General features: G+C 46.4%; 1 protein-coding gene across 1 annotated transcript in view; it reads left to right on the forward strand.

Annotated features, from left to right (window-relative positions):
• The first annotated feature begins 1,021 nt into the window (after positions 1-1,021).
• The window catches only part of RIPOR2 (RHO family interacting cell polarization regulator 2), a 67,437-nt gene continuing 47,736 nt past the window's right edge, over positions 1,022-20,722 (forward strand). The window contains exon 1 of the mRNA XM_053953770.1: positions 1,022-1,058. The gene's annotated coding sequence lies outside the window, so the exon portion shown is untranslated. The remainder of the gene's footprint in view (positions 1,059-20,722) is intronic.

Here is a 20,722-nt window from a genome sequence, read left to right on the forward strand (position 1 = left end):
GTGGACAGACATATATATGAAATATCCCTGAGTGGACAGCAGGACTATGCAAGGCTCAGACACTACCTAAAGGTATTTTTGTACAAGTTTAGAGTAAACTAGTTTGTAGGTAAGGTCCTCTCATAAACTGAGGGACCTGACACAAAGGAGTCAACTTGCTTTATGAAGTTCAAGAAACACAGTGACAGGACAGACCAATATGATGCTGAATTAGTAGTGACAGAGATATTCAAACAATATGCCTATTGTTGGCAGACAGCAAGCTTTACTTTGGTGTTGTTCTGTTGTACACCTGATCAGGAAGGTCCTTAGGTTTGGTAGTGCACCACAGACTGTGATTCGGATGAGTGTAACTTAGAATCATGTCCCTGCCAAGGCATCTGCCCATGGGACAACTGCCATCACCTACAGTTTTCCAGCTTGTCCACATGTCTATTGCTATGGGCCACCCCGGTGTGGGTGAGAAAGTGATGTCACTGCCACCGTGCTAAAAGAAAAATTAGTTCCATGAACACATGACAGTGAGAGAGCCTGGGGGTTTCTTCCTGTCACACTGTCCCTGGGGTGAAAGGGAGGAGCTGCTCTGCAGTCCTAGCAGGGTGAGTTGTTCCCCGGCTCTACCTCTGCCACCAGAAAACATTCCCATTCATATGCAAAACTTTTAACACCCCGGGCTGACAGGGCTGCCGCTGCTGCGCAGTTATGGCACTCAGCAACAGGGCAGGGTGCATTTCGAGCGTGTCCTGCCTCCTCTGCTCTCAAAATCAACTTCTCTCTCAGCAGTAAGGACACCCCACCTTAAAGCGCATCTCAAAGGCTGACTGTAAAAACAGGAGGTGTCATTTCTATGAATGAGATTGTTTTCGTAAATGCAGAAGCGGAAGCTGTTACCACCACAATATTTAGGAAACTGGTGAAAGGAAACAGTCGAGCTGTAGCGCAGGAACAGGTTCAAGCACTCGGCTCTGGCTGCGCCCTGAGCTGCGTCCTTGCCACGATGCAGCACTCCCAAGAAGATTTGACTGCACTCGGAGAAGAAGATGATTCCTTTGGGGAAGGTAAAGTCATCTTTTATTAAACTAATCCTTCTCCTACTTAGACTAGAGACTGGTTACTAGCCTGGGTGGCATTTCTTGTGTAAATCTGAAGTTGTGGGCTTCAAGGTCACAGGGTGACCAGACTCTTTTCTCCTTAGAGAACGGAGAACAAAGGCATCACAGATACAATAAAAATACTTTCACACTGGTTCAGCAGCTTCAAGGAAGTTACTGCAGAAGAAAGCTGGGGGGACACCCAGTGTATTTTCTACAGTGGCTGCACTGTGCAAAGTAGCACATTGGGCATTCAACACCACAGGTGCATCTTAAAGTGGTAGTGGCTCTTTACAGGGGTTACGGGTGACTTGCTACTTAAATTATCTGAGCAGAATTAGCGTCCTCCTCTCCAACTGCCACAACCTGAGGTACAAAGCCAGTGTCATAATTTCTTATCCCTAAAACTGCTTCTCCTGTTGCTTGATACCTGTTGCTTGCATCCTATGCCATCATTTACACGTGTACTGAGTGCTATCAAGTCAAAATAGCAGAAACACAGATAAGAGGGCCCAGAGGAGGAGGAAGAATCTGGCCCATGCTGTTCAATTTCTGCCGCTGCTCACTGCTCCCCTTTGCACTCGAGGCAGGGGGAGAACTTGCTCATGCAAATCTTCTCCCGGCCCCCAGCCCTCCACAGTTTCTAAGGGAGTTGAAGGCACAAAGAGCTGCCTGGATCCACTCCAAAGACTGTGAACCTTTAAACTCATTTTCAGCACAGCTTCAGCAAGCCTCATTTAAACAAAGCTCAGCTGCGGTTGGTATGGAAAACTTAGCAGTGAATAGTGCCAAATCAAGTTATCTGAGCCCCAGTGAAAGGCATCAGCTCAGAAAAGAAAGCGGTCTCAATGATGTTCTCTCTGTACTCGAATACATTTCTCACGTCTCTATGCCCCCACTCCTCACCCTGTATCCCAGTCTGGGCTCAGAAGGGCAATGAATTTGCTGACAGGAGAAGTCATTGCATTTGCATTGTGGAAGAAATCCTGGTAGTCCAGGAAACACCTCATGCCAGTGGGCAAATCAACTGGCATTGAAAGTACCCCATTGCATTTGCTGCATCCTGCATTCAACACAAGTGGATGCTGCTTCCCAGGATAATCATCCACATGCTCTGACTTGATATGGACATTTGCAAGTGCTCTGAAGAGCCCGTGGGTTTTTAAGCTTCTTTGCTGTTTCTGAAACCTTTAGCCCATGTTCTTAATCAGAAACATAGAAGGGAAGGAGAGAAATGTGGGGAGTTAGTCGACATATATATTGTGTTATCTGAAGGGAATGATACACCACTTCAAAAATCTGTTCCAGCCTCTCAGCTAAGTTGTTTCTGGCAGGGCGGATCCAGAAACAGCTAGAGGAGGCTCTGCTTTTCAAAGGCAGGAACATTTTAAAAACCTCTCCATGACCCTTCTTGGAGCAGTAGGTTGGAATAGATGATCTTCTGAGGTCCCACCCCACCTGAGGTGTCCCATGAGTCTATGAGTTGGTGACATCTTCTTCAACTCACCTACATGTAACTGGGAACAGTTGTATCCCAGCTGTTCTCTCAGACAGAGGGATTGTTGGCTCCCAAAACTGCCATCTGGAGAGCCCAAACAACACAGGCACAGTGCTAGACTTCCCCTTCAGTCCCCTCTCCTTTCTCTTGAACGGGTTAGCAAGGAAACATTAACTTTTTGGCTGCTATTTCTGGAGCGCTGTTGACCCTGGACAACCCAGTGCACTCCCTCGGGCTGGGTGGGATCCGAGCGGGGAGGAGCAGGACCCGTTTGGGTCACAGGGCAGCCCCCGCCCGGCTCATGCTGCAGGCTCAGGCGCCAGCCAAAATTTAGTCACAGCCAAAACACAGATTTTCAGGCCAGATGGAGGCACTTGTCAGGCACTGAACTTCCAGCTCAGTGCAGACCTCAGCTCTGAGGGCATGACCTATTTTTTTATTATTTTCCACATCCACCTTGATTTGGAAAGTGATGATGGCAAATCTCTGTCCACCTTTTTAACTCATCCCAAGGCTTAGCTACCATCACAGTTACAGACAGCTATATTTTATTTCTTCTAGCACTGATCTGTACACTTTTTTGGAGTTAGTTTACCTCCTGTCCAGGAGACCTAAGATCTCACTACTGCTTGTGCATATAAAAATCTCATATAACTATCTACAGGCAATATTCAGACCACTCTCATCCTTTGCCAAGCAGACTGTTATCAAGCAGACTGTTATCAATGTTTCCTTATAAAGTTTTAATCTGTTAAGCATTTTCATGGTTTTTGAGACCAGTCCCTTGGAGAGATGTGGACACCAGCATGGAGCCCAGTGCTCCAAAACGGTTAGATCAGAGACAAATCCAGAAGTTACAAGATATGTTTACTCATACTTTTTAAGTATATGTGTAATATATCAGAATCATTTCAATGTTCTGCTGAAGTCCTTTCAGGTTGCAGCATCACATGAGGGTCTGCTCTTCTCAGATTTTTCTCTTTAATCCTCAAGTCTTTCAGACTCAAATTTCTCAGGACAAAGTCAATGCTATCCTGCCAGGATGGCTTATCTCCCTTGCTCCCAGGTATGCCCATACTAAAACCAGATTAATCACCTCACTTCCTCAAGTAGCCTAGAAGTTTTCCACTTCTCCAGACACTGTGCCATCTGCATACTCAGTCAATTAATGTTTAAAGTTCCCTTTCAGGTCACTGACATAAAAATAGTTCAATCCCATGGGGAAGAACCAATCTTTGTATGTCCTCTCTAGAAACTGGCATCTTTGATGATTTCTCAGCTGGGTTATGTGTGTAAAGATCTCATGTGGTACCAAGTTCTATGTCTTACTAAAGTCCGAGCACACTATCAATACAATTATTTTCTCTAAAATCCTAATAATTGCCACTGATTGTACATCATCTCCTTTAATTTTGCTTATATGACTTCAACATCAGCTATTCCTTGATGAGCCAAGACCACTGCCAGACTATCACATCATTAGTGACACAACATTAACTTACAGCTCCCTGGAATTCCTCTGGTGTTTCAAGTTTACTGAAACATCAACAAGAAGTTCTTAGGATAACTCTTATCAAAATTACAGTTTTAAATTCTCTCCTGGGAAAGATCAATGGGGAAATATTTTCCCATTGATATAGACTATCAGATGGCACTGATATCTTCCCAGATGCAAACCAAAACATTTGTTGAAAACTTCTTTCTTCAGCATAATTCATAATTCCATAATTTTCATTTACTTATGCTTCAATAGGCATTGTTTTTCCTTATTATACCTTGAAATTGCAAGTCGCAGAGCTGGGTGTGACAAAACAGGTTAGAGCTATCCTCACAAAAATGCAATAGGTATTCAAAGCTTCGAAATGTTCATCCTCAAATAAACTTTGTTAGCTCTTTCCCTAGTTTTGTAATAATAGCCTTGCGCTGACATAGTGCTCTCTCCTTCAGAGGTTTTGCAGAGATTTTGCAAGTAACTGTGCTTAGGCTTAGTGAAGCACAACTCCCTCTCCTCTGCAACGTGATCAGTGTTGAACAGGGCACAGCTGTAGTGTGGAAAAGTTTCAAAAATAAATTCTTTTAGCCTTTTGAAAGCACAGGGAGTGATAGGTTTTATTTCTTTTAAGCCCTACTCACTATGTTAACTCAAAGCAAGTGTCTTCAGTTACTTTTACAATTTTGTTAGGTCAAAACACCCACTTTGGGGAAAATGCTGTTTAATTTTTAGTGACTCTAAGTGCCTGAGATTCTGAAGTTATATTTCATTAAAAAGAAATCCCTTCCACTAGCACTAGGCTTTCCCTCATCGCTGCAGCCTGCAGTGATGGTGTGGATTTTCCCTGATTCTGTCTAAGATGAGGAGCCAAGCCCAGAGACTGAGGGAGATTTGAGCACAAGTCAGCTTTCCTGGCAGACCCTGATTTCCCTGGGAGGAGAGCTGAGGGCTCACACGGAGGTGTGATGCCACCACACCAGCACAGCCTCTGACTGGGACCAGAGGCTCAGCACAGCAGGAGCTCCTGGATCAAGCAGACACATCCATGAGTAGATTTTGCAAGCAGTCAGCAAACATGTTCAGCATATCACAGAATTATAGGATATGCTGAGTTGGAAGGGATCCATCAGGATCATCGAGTCCAACTCCTGGCCCTGTACAGGATACCCCCAAGAGTCATACCTTGATATGACTCAAGTGCCCAAGAGTATTGTTCAAATGCTTCTTGAGCCCTGTCAGGCTGGTGCTGTGACCACTTCCCTGGGGAGCCTGTTCCACTGCCCAACCCCCCTCTGGGTGAAGAACCTTTTCCTGATATCCTGCCTAAACCTCACCTGACTCAACTTCATGCAGTTTCCTTGGGTCCTGTCACTGGTCACCACAGACAGGAGATCAGTGCCTGCCCCTCCTCTTCCCCTCACAAGGAAGTTGTAACAGCAATGAGGTCTCCCTTCAGTCTCCTCTTCTCCAGGCTGAACAGACCAAGTGATCTCAGCTTCTCCTCATACGGCTTCCCCTCAAGGCCCTTCACCATCTTCATTGCCCTCCTTTGGATGCTCTCTAATGGCTTAATGTCATTTTTATATTGTAGCACCCAAAACTGCCCCCAGCACTCGAGCTGAGGCTGCTCCAGAGCAGAGCAGAGCAGAGCAGAGCAGAGCAGAGCAGGACAATCCCCTCCCTTGCCTGGCTGGCGATGCTGTGACTGATGCACCCCAGGATAGGCTTGGCCCTCCTGGCTGCCAGGGCACTGCTCAGATTCAACTTGCCATCAGCCAGGTCCCTTTCCACAGTGCTTCTCTCCAGCCTCTCATTCTCTAGTCTATGCACACAACCAGGGCTGCCCCATCCAAGGTCCAGAATCCAGCACTTGCCCTTGTTGAACTTCTTATAGCTGGTGATTGCCCAGTCCTCTAATTTGTCGGGATCTCTCTGCAGGACCTGTCTGCCCTTGATGGAGTCAACAGCACCTCTCAATTTAGTGTTGTTGGCAAAATTGCTTGGAGTTCCTTCGAGAATTAGGTCCAAATATTTTGTTAGCATTGACCACTCTATCAAAACTGAGAATGCAAAGGAAAAGTAGAAATTAAGCTGTGATTTATTGCACATCTTTTCATGCAGCTGCTCTTTACTGACCTCTCCTCACACCTCCACTTCCCACTTCCTGTATATGTCCTCTGGTTGTACATGGGGTAACCATAACCTCCCTCTCAGGTCAAAGCCCACACAAAATCCCATCAGTGTTTCCAAAAAATGGGGTGGGGGAAACCAGTGCTGTCTTTTTCATTACATTCATTAAGTGTGTGCTACAGTTCAGTAGACCAGAGCCCCATTTTAGATGGTGCACTGCACAGAGTCACAGGGCCCTTTCCTTGCCCAGGACTGACATGCTCCTTTTGGCATACAGATACATTCCAGTACTGCTGCCCATCAAGGCTCCTGTGAGAACAGTAACTGTATCAAATGTTTAAAAAATGCACCAGATACCTTTAACATCCTGGTAAAGCCTGCCTGTATTTTATAAGAGAGAAAAGAGCTTTAGCTCTGGGGTTTGGGACCAGCTTTGAGGCTTAGCTGAAATGTAAGGTAGCTGCTGTACATGGTTATATGCACTGCCTGCACATAGTGAGGTTAGAAATGTTAGAGAAAACTGAGGATAAAGCCTCGGATGTTAACTTATAGTTGAGACTCTGTATTCAGCAACAATTCAGCAATTTTTCTCTTTCCCTGAAGCAATACTGGACACTGCTTTTCTTGGACATACAACTACAGTGGCTTGTCAAACAGGGCCATCCATGTCACAGGTTGTCTGTGACTCATGGGACCAGTTCTCTTTCCATGCTGTCTCTAGCCCTGCTTTGGTGAGACACCTCAGGTATGACTGCTCCCCACAGAGTACATCAAAGTGGTGTAACTCTAAGAGAATTATGTTTTCTAAGGATACTTAAATGTTCATATCAGTATGGTATTCCAGCAGATGCCTACCTCAGAGATATACAGAGGTACTGTTTTTCCACTGTTTTCATCCCAATGAGTTTGACATGGCTACTTTTTATCCAGCATACAGTTCCCAATACTTCAGGAGGCTGTTGTAAGGATGAGCAGCCTTGCAATGTATCAAGCATGGCACCTTCTCCTTCCTGACTGCTGGGAGACTGCAGATCAGTGTCCTGAAAACATTTACAGGTCCCACCAGCCCTACTTGTCCTTTTGGTTTATCTCACATTCCTGAAGAACATGTGTGCTGTACTCCCTCCAGCCCAGAGGATGAGAAGTCCCATCACCAAGGCAACAGTGTCTGCTTCATCCAGATAGATGGATTGTAGTGAGATATTTGGCCTATAAACTCAGATTGAAGCACCTTTCTGCAAAAGCATGATCAGACCTATTTAACATGCAGGACAAAGATGGCAAGGAAAAGAGGGTGCTGTCTTATGGAGCATTTTTGTTATTACTGTTCACACTAAATGCTCCACTCACCTGCTTCTCGCAGCTGCTTCGTTTTGGTTGCGGTCCATGGGCGGACTCACAGTTATGCAGACAGAGGAGAGAGGTTTTTGTGGTCAGAGGAGTCAGTGTGAGACACCGATCCGCACCCCAGGCGCCCCCACACTGACCCACCCGCAGTGCTCTGGGACTTCCAGCTGTCATGGGCAGCTGGAGGGTTATTTTTAACAGGGCATCACACTCCATATATGAAGCAAAAAAGTTTGAGCCCATGAGCCGCCCCCCACCAAAAAAAAAAAAAAAAAAAAAAAAAGAATTAAATGAGAGACAGTTTCTGCTTTGTTCTCTCCCTATTTTCTAATTAAAGGCCTTTGATCTTTTTAGTGCTTCCTTCTCCCTTTCTGGAAGGCAGCTTTTTTGGTTCATATCTGTTGACGATATTTCTAGATCACTAATAATAAGAACAGTGAGGGGAAAATCCAGGTCAAATAAACAAGTGGCATTTAACCAGCCCTCAGAGAAAAGAGGAAGGTATGTACAAGCCAGAGAGAAACCACTGATCAGGTGTGCTTGGGGCGCCTTCTAAACTTGCAAAACAAGTGTCGTACCAAAGGCTGAAGCAAAGCTGCCTTTCTTTTCACACAATTTTCCCCTCCTGGTTTTACATAGCATCTCTACCAAGTTCCAAGAAACACGAGCTTTTTGTCGCTCAGTCCCATCATTAAATTCACAAAATAAATGTGTCTTGGCTAATGTGAGTGGGTGGCGTAAACAACTTCACCCCTTTAATAATTCGAGGCACAGCTCAGCCGCCTGTGAAATGAGCTTCCGCCTGCCTGGATGCTGAACCAAAGCCTTGTGGTTGGTGTACCATGGGTGTGACAGGCACAAAACAACCGGGTCAGGAAGTGCAGAGTTAAAAGGCGAGGAGTGAAAACAGTCTGAGTGTATGGATGGGGGGGTGGGGAGAGAGAGGGAGAGAGTAGTCAAGCACTTGACAATGTCACAGAGGCCCTAAAAAGTTGATGGTGGGAAGATTTCCCAATAGTAGGATTTCTCCTGTATCTCAGCATTGTTTGTGGGGGTGGCTTGTCAGGCCACATAGAATTTTAAGCAGTGTGTTGTTGATCTGGCATCCAGGAGCAGGGAAATGGTTTGAAGCAGAGGTTTATGCTGTGAAAGAGTCCCTGATATTCCTGTGTCTTTGGCAACTGGAAAACAGGTGAAGCAAAACTGCTATGGAAATCCTGAGCATAAAAGGCTTCAATCTGCATAACTTAATGGGGGCTGGCATTGTCTTGCTCTAGTTTAATTGCAGGTAGTTTGGGAGTTGGAAAGTTCAGCGATGCAGAGCTTGGAAATGATACCTTGAGTTCTAATAGTTGATTAAAAGGTTGGAAGACAAGAAGTGAAGTAGAAAGATAGGAAGCCATAGAGAGTAAGAAAAGAAACTGGTATTTTGGGGAAAAGCCCACTGTGACCTTGCCTGAACAGATAAACAGAGTGGATAAACACATCTTGCTGCACCCAAATTGGGGCAGTTTGAATGACCTCTATTCCAGCCTTCTCTGAGATTTATTTTTCTAGCTCCTCAAACTGGTTACCTTATGTTCCTCTTAGTCAATAGTGAGTGTGTGTGAGAAGAAAGGAGGGGAAGGGTGGAAACAAGAGGCCCCTCCAGTTGCCAGTTCAGGGCATGGAAATAGGGATCCTTCACTGCTGGAAGACCTGGGTTCTTTTGCTGACCATGGCAGTCCCCTGGTGCTAGCCTGGCAGCAGTGGGCACAGGTGTGGCTGATGCCTGTGGGGTCCACAGCCCAGCATTCCCACCCACAGGACAACAGGAGGCAGATCCACTGCAGGAGTCGGGTAGACTCATCTTTGAGTCCTCATCACTGAGGAAGCCCTGCAGAAGCTGCTTACCATTAAAGTGATATTTACTTGAGCTTTGCCTCCAGCCAGGATCCAGTAGCTAAGGTAATGCCCATATGGGCCTGGGTTAGGTTCCCCCAGTGCACAGTGATGCTTTTAGTTATGCCCCACTGGGAAAACTACCTGCACTTGGTGCTGCTCTGATGCATCGTGGAGGGGGAGCTCAACACCCAGGCTGCTCCTGTAGCATCACTAACCAAAGCCCTGCCCTGGATTTACTGTCCATGTCATGGCATTGTGTGAGTCTGCCTACAACTAACCACAACCCATTCCACAAAAAAGAAAAGACTCTCAAAATAGTCCAGTGAAATAAATGCTCGAGCCCAAAATCCCAGGTGAAATGACCACCCTGGGAAGCAAACCCCAAAACTGCCCCAAAAACTCAGACAGAGCTCTCAGAGGTGACTATACTAGTGCACACAAGGGCTTGCAAAAGCTCCCCTTTCATCACATCAGGCTGTTCCCCAGGCCAGCCCTGCCTTCCTGCCCTCCCTGTGCCCAGCCCTAGGGGAAGTGACCTGCAATGATGGGATTTTGTGCAACTGATCCTCTCTTCATGCTGTGTAACACCAGAGTGAAAAGCCCCCAACCCTCCTCACTCCCCGAGGAGTTCATCTATGGTTCAGGTATGGCAGCAGCTGAGTGGCATCCAGGAGGTTCCCTGGAGGGGTGTCACAGTCACCTGTGGCAGGAGAGAGGGACAGCCTCTCCAAGGGGTTTGGCAGGACAGCTAAAAGCTCTTGTGAATATATTCAATATATGTCATTAACAGGGTCATTAAATTTTCAAGGACTCCTGCAGGACCTCAAGGAGATGAGCTTATAGACGTTCACATATGAGCCCCATGGCTTTCTCAAATTTGTGATTAAGATGCCAGCGGCTAACAAGGCTGGCCAGCATTCAGGCTCCATGGCATAACTGGAGCTTTGTTCACATCCTTCTCATTTCATGGTAGCTCAGAGCAGTGGAAGAGCTCTGTTGTGAACATGGATATTGTCTATAAGGCACCGTGCTCTTTTTAGCAGTTGGTTGTGACTGTGTAGAAGTGCAGTTTGCCAGCTGAGAGCTCCTGTAAGTTTTGGAGTCCTGTTCACTGCCTTCACACTGAACTAACAGATTTCCTTTTCTTGAGGGTTTTGGAGAAGAGAGATACTGTTGTAGATGTAGATAGATTTGAAACCAGATAGCATCTCTGAGATCCTCCTACAAACACATGCAAGGAGTGCCACACTAGCAATCCCAGCACACACTTAACAAGGGAGGCTTTTTTTATTGAGAGGGGTGGGAATGTTGAAAAGAATTCATACAAAAATATTCTCAAAGAAAAAGAAAGCCACAGGAGGAGTAGAGCAGTCCAGCACTGCTGAGCTCAGCTGTGGAGTTGGATGTCAGTAGCTTTTTTTTTCTAAATTCCCCATTGAAACGCAGGCACCTCGGGAGGTCCTGATGTGCTCTGCCTCTTCTGTCACTCTGGGGAGCTTCCTGCCCAGTCTATTCCTGATGCCTGTTGTGAGCCAAGGAAGAGTTAGCTTAATCAGCAACACCAGCCTCTGAGTAGTGCCAAGTTGTTGTCATTAATCACTTCAAAAATCACTGCACTGAAAATAGTACGCAGGTCAGATGTTCAAAAACTGGCATGGTTTCACTGGTGTCATTTAACCTCAGCCACAAAGCCAGAACACACCCCTAAAGAAACACTTCTTATTTGCTTTACGTATTATTTATGAATTTTAAATTCACCCACACAAAGCTGCTCTTCACCTTTCCTAGAGGAAATAACTGCTATGAATGGTCAATCACCTCCAGGTGAAGGCAGGCTGGACCAACAAGGAACGTGTATACCCGTAAGAGATGCCTGGGGGCACTGGTCTGAGGGTTTGGTCGGAGCTTCTCTGTGCTACAGACCACCCTCTTTCCCTTGGAATCTCAGTCCAAATATTTGGCAGATGCACTTGGGGCTCATTACATTACAGAGGCAGCATGTTCATTGCGCTCCCCCGAATGGCATTTTGTGTGTGCTGCACTTGTTTTGTATTTGCTATATTTAAGCCACAGAAATATGCGCTGGGGAGGGAAAGAGGGAAGTGGTGGTATCTTGGAGGCAGGGAAGAAATGAAAATAATTTCTCAAAGCTGCAGTCCTCTGTGAAGAATTTTGGCTCACAAGAAGGAAAGAGGAGCATGGTCTCTGCACCAAGGACCTCAACGGGTCACCCATACTGCAGTTTATCTGGGAATGATTACAAAGCAACTCTGGTGCTACACTAATGTAGCTAAGGATAGAAATTGCTTGGAGCCTTTGCACCTGAGGACTCCTCCTGGGTTTCTATTATGAAACTGCCCTGTTAGGGACATGCAGGAAGACAGGTGTGAGGCACTGCAGAATTCATACATGGAACTAGATTTTTAAACGTCTGGCAGTATTTGCTCCTTTGCTTCCTGCTTCCACCCCAGCCTTTGCAGCCTTCTTCTACCTGACCATCATTTTCCCCAGACCATGCTCATCATCCCTGCAGCTCTTCCCCTTCTTGCCATGACCTGTGGGGCTCACAGAGCAGCAGGAAGGCAGGGCCTGTCTCTATGCTGCTGCTGGGGGTCACAGCAAGGCAGGCCAAAGTCCTGGATGCTCCTGACTTGCTCTTTTGGTCATGGACTTAGGATACCTTTGATGTTTGCAAACATGTCCTATAGTGTCTTGCCCCATATAATACAATCTTTCATGATCCTTGGTCCTTCCAGGCCAGTTGTCTGCATCACATCATGGGGTGGAGGAGAATCAGAGTGTGCTTGTGCATGTATAAAGAAAGGTTTTCTCCTCCTCTGTGCTTTAGAGTTTGCCCAAAATTTGCCTCTCAAATGCAGGTGAGGGTGCAAGGGGAGTATGGATATGAACATGGGCTGGGGCCACATTTTAACTGTCCTGACGTCAGGGGCAAGTTTCAGCAGCAGGCATTACTGCTGGATAACAAGGGAAGATATGGGCACAGTCCCTAAGAGAACCCCACACAGATTCAGAATCTCAGCCTGCTGTCATGACAGACCATGAAGGTTGTGGCAGGGAGACTGGTCTGGGCATTTGAGAGCCAATAAACAAGTAAGAGGCAAGAGATTACCTAATGATTCAAGAGATCCCAGCAAGGAACCTAGGAACATACTGACTTTCTGTCTACAAAACTGAAACCATTCCTGGAAATGGTCTAACAGGGTCTTCTTGATCTTAAGCATGTTGGTTGTACTGAGACAGGTAGCCCTGAGCAGGAACCTCACATGCTGCAGACCCATGGAAAGCAATATGTTCCACTGCCTGCACTCCTCTGGGCAAACTGGTTTCATGGCTGTCCAGCAGCAGGACTTCAAGCCAGCCCATTACCAGTAGTATGGATGACCCTGTCCTGCAGTTATGCTCCCAAAAAGCAGGCTGATAGTGCCATACCTGTCTCTCCAAGTCTCCCATCCCTCCTATAGTAGCTTTGATCATCTCATAGTGTAGCTGACTTCTAGCTGTCCAGGAAAGCAAAAATTAGTTTACAGCAGTTTTTCAAGTGCCTTAACTAGGAAACAAGGAATGATTTTCAAAAACAAGAGATAGGGGAAATATAAGGATAGAGCTGCAGTACTAGACACGCCATCCACACACTTGGTGTGCACGTAAGAGTGGCTCAGCCAGCCCTGGTTGCTAAGCAGTCTAAGAAACTAGAATGTGCTGCTCCCTCCAACCCTGCATGAACGTTGCCATGCAAAACCTGCCCAGAAGAGGCATCAGTGCTGATTTTGAAACGGGTTCTGGGGAAAAAAATGCAGTTTGTGGCTCCTTTGTGCTTCTCCCCTAAGTTATATATGTGAGGATAGGTAGGGTATATGCTTGTGCATATACCTCCCAAACATCAAATGCTGCCAGAGGCACAGGCCATTGAGGGAACTGTTCTTGATCTGAAGGCAGCTATCTCAGACCACCACAAATGCAGCCAGTGGGACAAAGAACAGATAAAAGAAGGATTACCTAGGGAAAGTGTTATCTCTGTGGTACATCAAAAGCTAAAGGTGACTCCCCTTTCTGTCCCTGGCCCTCTCCCTCTGTATCCATAGCTGTTCCTTGACATACCAAGTGTGTCCTGACTACCATGCCACAGGACACAACCACTGCATTATGCTTGGGTCATTCCCAAAGATCCAGCTGTGCTGAGCATCTGGCCAGAAGTCCCAAATGGAATTTGTTCCTGAATCACTGCAGAAGATCAGCACTAGTAACTTTTCCCCATAAAGTGCCCCAGAGCAGCAAGTGGGAAGACTTGCAAAAGCACCATCATGAGAAATGAGGAACTTGAGGGTGGAGCAGCAACACAGTGATGGGAAGTAAAAGGGGGGAAATGATTGCACAGTGGTTAGAGGAGAGAAAAACAAGTGGGTATCAAATTCTTCTAGAAAGAGAGCAAGAAGTGCTACAGGATGACAATGAATGTGCAACAAACTGGACAGAGAAGCTATAAGGAATGGAGTCAATCCAAAGAGCAGCATGGGCAGGGTGCAGTAGGAAAGTGTGGCTAACACATTGATATGTATAATTGGAAAGAGTAATGGCAAACTTGCATATGGTCAGAATGTTAAAGCTCACATCTTGCCCAGACTGCTCATGGCAGGGGTCAGGATCTTGTCTTTTACCTCTCTCCTAAAAGCTTTCCCAAGTGATGGTTCCAGCATCTGCCATGTTCCCCACTCTCAAATATGATCATTTACCTATATTTTTGGACCAAGATCCCCAGGTAAGAGCAGTCAGGTTTGCACCCTGTGCTCCCACAGAACACTTCCCTGGTTGTGATACCTGCTGGAGATGTCCTGTGGGATGTCCATGAGTTACACAGAAACACAACAAAGACAAGTTACATCAGGAAAAAACAGTATAAATTGTCTTCCTTAAAGGCTAGGGCAGGTCTGATCTACCTCAGACACCCAAAGCTCAAAGCTGTGGTCTGCCCAACCATCCCCCAACCTCCTTTGGCCTCTTGTTGCTCCAAACATGTAACAAGAGACCTCCATGCAAACTACTGTCTGCATGGTCTGCCGAGCATTGCCACCCACCACCAGTCCTTGCTTTCAGGTGAATGAAATCACCCAGGCCTAAGTCTTTGTATCTGCATAACAGACATACATCCCCACAGCAAGCAGGGAAATTTCAACAATATCCCACTTTTTCAGGGGGTCCACACAGAGCCCTCCCACACAGTATCTTATGGGGAAAAGAGAGTTTCCCCCAGACCTCTGTCCAGACTACTGGGTCATGCTCCATGCTCCCCCTTTCCAGGTTTGTCTAGTCTGCAGTGGACCTGAAAGCCTCCTCCTCTCTTGATTCAGGGGATTCAGTGGGCTGGAGTCTGTGTGGCAATGGGAAAAGTGAAGTACCTCTCAGGATATCCACCCCCCCCAGAGGGATGTGTAACTGATGCATATCAGTCAGAAAATCCTGCTCAGCCCTTTCAAGAAGCTTTCTGAGTGCCTGGGAGGAGCAGAGCATTTAGGTATTCTCAGGCTATAATCTCTTCTCTGATAATCCTGATTTACTCTTTGGCCTGGAAGCAAAGGCTAATAGAAAGCAAAGTGCTTCCACAAAGCTCAGCAGGTAATTTAGTAGCTCTGGTTTAGTTGTCTCAAGTATAAAGTGGGGTTACCACTGCTGAGAATTAATGTTTGTGAAGGTGCACTGGAGCTGTCTCAGAGACAGAAGTATACCATAATTGTCAATTATTGCTTTGAAAAGGTCACTGTTTTCTGGAGACAAAGCTAAAATCAGCTGTTGTCACTTAGAATTTCACTGGGGACACTCATGATGACCTATTTTTAACATAACAGAAGATTACGCTGCAATACCGTGAATAATTTATAGGCATAGTAGCATGATCACAGCCACAATACAATGGCAGCTTCAGTTCCTGCATGATGATGGAGGGAGACAGAGCTCTCTGGCAATTTCCACTGAATTAGCAAAACAAGACACACGTGGAATGGCTGTCCCAGCCTTTCAAAAGCATGTGTGTCAGGATGAATACACGTCCAGAAGGACTAAGTGGGGCAAAGATTTTATCTAGAGCATCCATAAACCTACTCAGTCTCCCAGCTGTTTCAACAAGCACTGGGGGCAGAGGAGTGGGATTGTGTGTAGGGCTTGGTGTGATGGGGAGGAGGAGAGTAGCCTTCTGCATTTGCTATGCTAAACTATATTGAGAAACCAAGAGAAACAGCTCATACATCCCTATCACATGCATTTCCATAGGATAGAGGATATTTCCTTGAAAGAGGAGGTTGCAATATGAATGAGGTAATTTGTATCTGCAACTTTAAGTTCAAAAAATCTTCTGCAAGATAAGATCAAAAAGGCCAGAGGGAATTGGTAAAAATTGACCAGAACTGTAGGAGGATCCAGGTTGAAGTAAGATGTTGCAATTAGTCTACGGCACTGAAAACCTTTAACAGATAACCAGGCTTCCACAGTGAGAGCTGCCACCCCTTAAAAGGCTGAAATGGACTCAAACACATATTAAGTGTGCATGATGAGACATTTATAGCATTCAGCATTGCCACAAATATTTCCTCTTCTCTTTCCCTGGCATTCCATAGCCCAAAGTGCACAGCTGCTTTTTCCAGAAAGCCGCCTTTGCCTCAGAGTTCACATCCTGTGTGACACACATGAAATAGGGAATAGTTGATTCAGTCAGAGATGTAAAAAGGTCACCCTTAAAATTTTGCCTTGGAGCTACAGCAGTGACACTGTGTTGGCAACAGCCCCTACACTTTTTCTAGTGGAGAAACGGGTGCCTCTGGAAATACCACAGCCGTGATCGCTGTAGAGCCCATCTGAACTCAGAAACCTTGGAAACGGCCTCTAGGCCCCAGAGGTCTGCACACCAGTGTGAAGAGCATGCTTCTGTGCTTTTACTAAATCTGGAGTCATTTTGTCTCATTTCTACTTTCTAAGTCTACAGGGTTTATTTTCAGCATACAGTATAAATAACTCATATTCATTATTCCTGCTGAAAATTACTTAAGATGATAGGTCATCTGGAATTGGCAGCTTGGATTTTTTTATTCAAGGACAGTTTGGGGGATTGTTTTACATGCACAATGCTCTGTAAAAAAACCTAGCTCTGCCTTCCTTGCCATTTGCTTAATTTCTTCATGCAACATCATCCTCTGTGTGACAGGTCAGTGTACTCAATGAAAACATTTGCATTCAAAGTGGTGAGTCTACCTATCCTGACCCAAATGAGGAGAGATACAGGGATATGGGGAGGGTATCAGCATTGACTTCTCAAGCCTCCTTCCAAATTGTGTCTATTTACCAACCTAGGGATTGGGTTGGCCAATAGATTTGCCAGGGATTCCCTCTGCCCCTCACTCCCCGTCCCTCCCTCCCCCCCAAAAAAGAAGCACTTGCAGCTGTTTAAGAGGCACAAGGGAGAACTTGTTGAAGCTTTAAATGCTGGCAGAGGAACAGCAAATCATATAGAAAATACAACGTGTGTTTGGTATTTCTGTTGCCTGATGTAAAGTCCAGTATTTAAAAAAGTCACAGAAGAGACATGAAGAAGTCCTAAGGGTAGCAATAAATATATGCAAAATCCACATCTCTCTAGAGAGATATATTGATAGTAAATAGGACTATACATTTTTGAAGGAAGACTAAATTTGAAGAAAATACCTCAGGGTCTCTGGGAGAATACGGTAGTCCTGCCATTTTTTTTTTCTTGGGGTAACAGAAAAGATGCTTAAAGGAAGAAACTCAAGGTCCATTCATTGCAATGTTCTTTCATTTATATTCGCCTTTAACTGCTGTCTTCAGCCCGCCCAATATCCAAATTTAGAGCTTTCATACACACTGCTGAAGGCAACGGAGGCTGCAGCGAGCGGTCCACCGGCCGCGGGGAAGGCAAGCGGAGGCAGCCCGTTCCCTGCCCCATTCCAGGCGGGAAGGGTCAGAGGGATTTTGCAGATGTTCCGCCTTTGGGACAAACGGCCTGAGGGGCCAGACACGTCGAATGAAAAAACGGAAGAGCCGCACCGCCGCCTCTCCCAGAAAGGTACGGAGGCACCGGCAGTGCCGGCTCCGCCGCATCCCGCGGGGCCGAGCCTGGGGGGCTCCGCACCCCCGCACTGCCCGCGGGGTGGAGGCGGAGGCGGTGCTGCTGCGCGGCCGCTGCCCGCCCCCTCCTCCGCCTCCGCCTGCCTCCCGCAGCTCCGCAAGGAAAAGCCGGCAGCGGCTTCGCTCGCTGCCAGAGCGGCGGTGTGCGGCGTCGGGAGAGCTGTTCTCTCTTCTCCTCGTTTTTAATTTTTTTTTATTTCATTTGAAAACTTTAATTTTATCTTGTTTTTTTTAGAAATTTTTATTCCCTATTTATTAGTTTTCCAGCTTCGGGCGCTGCCGCCCGGGATGGGGCACCGCGGTGCCCGAGGAGCGCTGGGCGGCGGCGGGCGAGCGGCGTCCCGGAGCGGGCTGTGAGCCGCGGCAGCACCGCCGGCAGCAACAGGTACCCGGCCGGGCTCCCGGAGGGGCGCGGGGCCCGAGCCCGCGGGGGAAGGAAGGAAGGAAAGGGGCGCTGCCGAGCGGGGACGTGGCCGACCGCAGCTCCAGGGCTGCGGGGCTGGAGAGCCGCGCTCACAGGAGCGGGTCCTGACCCCGCTCATCTGCCGGCGGCGGCAAGGTGTTGGGGAAGGCAAAGGTGCTCTTTTGGGACGTTCCGGGCATGGTTTTTAGGCTGTGATTGTGAAGAAAATCTTGAACGTGAGTGTTCGCTGAGGGATATGAAACTGGCTTAATATTTTCTCACAGAGCGTGGCAGTGCTTAGCCCTGTTTCCATAAAAAAGTCTCGGCGTTTCCTTAGGTCTTGTCTTTCTATTTCTAGTGGGCTTTTATGGTATTACGGGTTAGAGGAGAGCTTAGATCCTCTTAAGTTCCCTTTACAGTCCTCTGGCTCTTTCCCAAGGACTGATGCAAATACATAACACACTGGCATTGCTCTTCAGTTTACCTTTGAATGCCCTGGTTACAAAAGGTCACCCTAATCCTGTGACTGGTCTTTCTATTGCTGCGTTAGCCGAGCATTTTGCTGTCTCTCATTCAAAGTTTCAAAAAGCTTTCTGGAAACAGTGTGCTTGTGGCCATGCTGCCTTTGCACCCTTTCATCCATCTCTCTGGGAAGAGCTGAGTGTATTCCCAGTGTAATTTCAGCATTCATTAATCTGGCCATGCATTCAGCTCATTTTAATTACCGTGTTTGAGCTGCTGTCACACAGCTGGAGCCCGGGGCAGAGAACACACTCCCAAACAGAAACATCATCTTCTTCAGTCGTTAATTACGTTTCACAAGTATCCCTCTCCTGCATAAACAAAAGTAGGAGCATACCCAAACAGAGAGCTTAAGGAAGGAGACAGGAGGAAGGTGTATTTCCTGAAAGATTCCTGTGCTGGTGGCCCAGCTGTCTTGGAGATCTTCACACACTGGGAAGAGACACAACGTGATGTGGTTTTTGTGGCCAGACTCAGAAAGGTATCCACCGGGATGGGTTCGGAGCCCTGCTTTATAACCATAATGGGCAAATGTGACAGATTGTTCCATGTTTAAATGAATGTGGGTGGGTATATATGTTGCACAGTGGGAGTCTAAAGGAAGCAAAGTTTATCTTTTTACCCATAAATCCAGCATTTTCTAAGCTAGTACCTGAAGATTAGGACAGTCGCTTAAGATGGTGTCTGTGCTGCTTGCAAGTGCAGATAAGCACTTGTGCAAAGTGAACTTTGACAATCCCAGCATCCATAACCTGATGTTGGTTTGACTTTTGGCATCCAAGCTGCATTTCCTTGACAAAGTGTGGGGTTTGGGGATTTTCTTTGGTTTATTTTGTTTTTAAAAAGCAACATGTTAAATTTCTTTCCAGGATCCTGCATAAGAAACAGAGCACTTAGCTTTGACATGTTGCTACTCCTCTCTAGAATGACAGTAGTTATACCTTAGAGGTTTTTCTGCTGCAGAATTAATATTTCTTAAATGCTTTGGAATGTGTAAGTGGAGAAGTGTGTGGTGTGTGAAGGAGCATCTGTAAGTGAAAAAGATGCTTTTCTTCCCTTGTGCTTTCAAGGCACATGACCATTTTATTCACCTGTATCACAGAACAAACACTTGGGCTAAGAGTGGTACAAAGCATGGCCTCAAAGCTCACAGTGGCATGTTTACATGCCATGCAGGGTTACCTTTTGCTCTTTGATATTTTTAAACACGAACAGGCAGAAAGGTAACTTCCACACAAAGAGCACTGCTGGAAAAGGTCTGGGGAAGCCGCCTTGCTTTCCTGCTGGGAGAAGTGGGAGTGAGAGCTATAAGCAGCATTGGCTTTTTCCAAAAAAGGGATGGCTGGTTTGACACTTTTTTTTTTTTCCCCTGATGCTATACATGTGGCAGTGACAAGCTGCTCCCAGACAACCCACTTAACTGGGGTAGTTTTCATCAGGCAAGCTAGGCTGCGAGCAGCTGGGAGATAGACAGCTTGTGTCTGTGGCCATTCAGCCTGCACAGAGCATCAGCTGAAAGCAGACTGGGAAGGAAGTGAGAACAGCAATGCCTGAACACACGCTCCTGGCACGGGCTTGTTAGAGAGGGCTGGGATGTGAATCAGTATCAGATAGGGGCTTGTCACATCACTTTCAAGCTGTGTGCTTCCTGGATGACTCTATTAACAAAATGGGAGGGGGAAAAATGGTTATTTTCTCACTTAGCAGGAGCTTGGAGGTCATTGTTTTGTTCACTCAGCTTACAGTGCCTGCTGATTTTCTGAAAGGGAGGTTGCTAAAGAAGTTTCTTAGTAAGAGATTTTCAAAATTAATCAGAAAGAACACACAGTGAATTTTTTTCCCCCTCCACTAGTTTTGCACTGATTGTTGCATTGACTCCAAGATGTGCTTGCCCCTTTCAGGAGGCAGACAGAAAGAACAGCCCACTTGGAATTTAAAGTCAAATGTGAAGTCTTTTGAGAGCAGAAGCAATTTTGCCCTGGGAGACTTTACAAACCATGGTGGCTGCATGTTAAACACATCACAGAGTCAATGAGAATTTAAGTTACCAACATCTTTGTTTCCCATGGTGTCCTTCAGACAGTTGTGTTACACCAGGGCAAAGGCAGAAGGACAGTCTGTGAGCAGGGGAGCTAGGCAGCCAAAGGAGGAATGGCAGGATGGGCTTTGCCAGCTCCCCATGAGAGAGCTGGAAGGAGATAGGCAAC

This window comes from Vidua chalybeata, chromosome 1 (assembly GCF_026979565.1).
Source record: "Vidua chalybeata isolate OUT-0048 chromosome 1, bVidCha1 merged haplotype, whole genome shotgun sequence".
Lineage (NCBI taxonomy): Eukaryota > Metazoa > Chordata > Aves > Passeriformes > Viduidae > Vidua > Vidua chalybeata.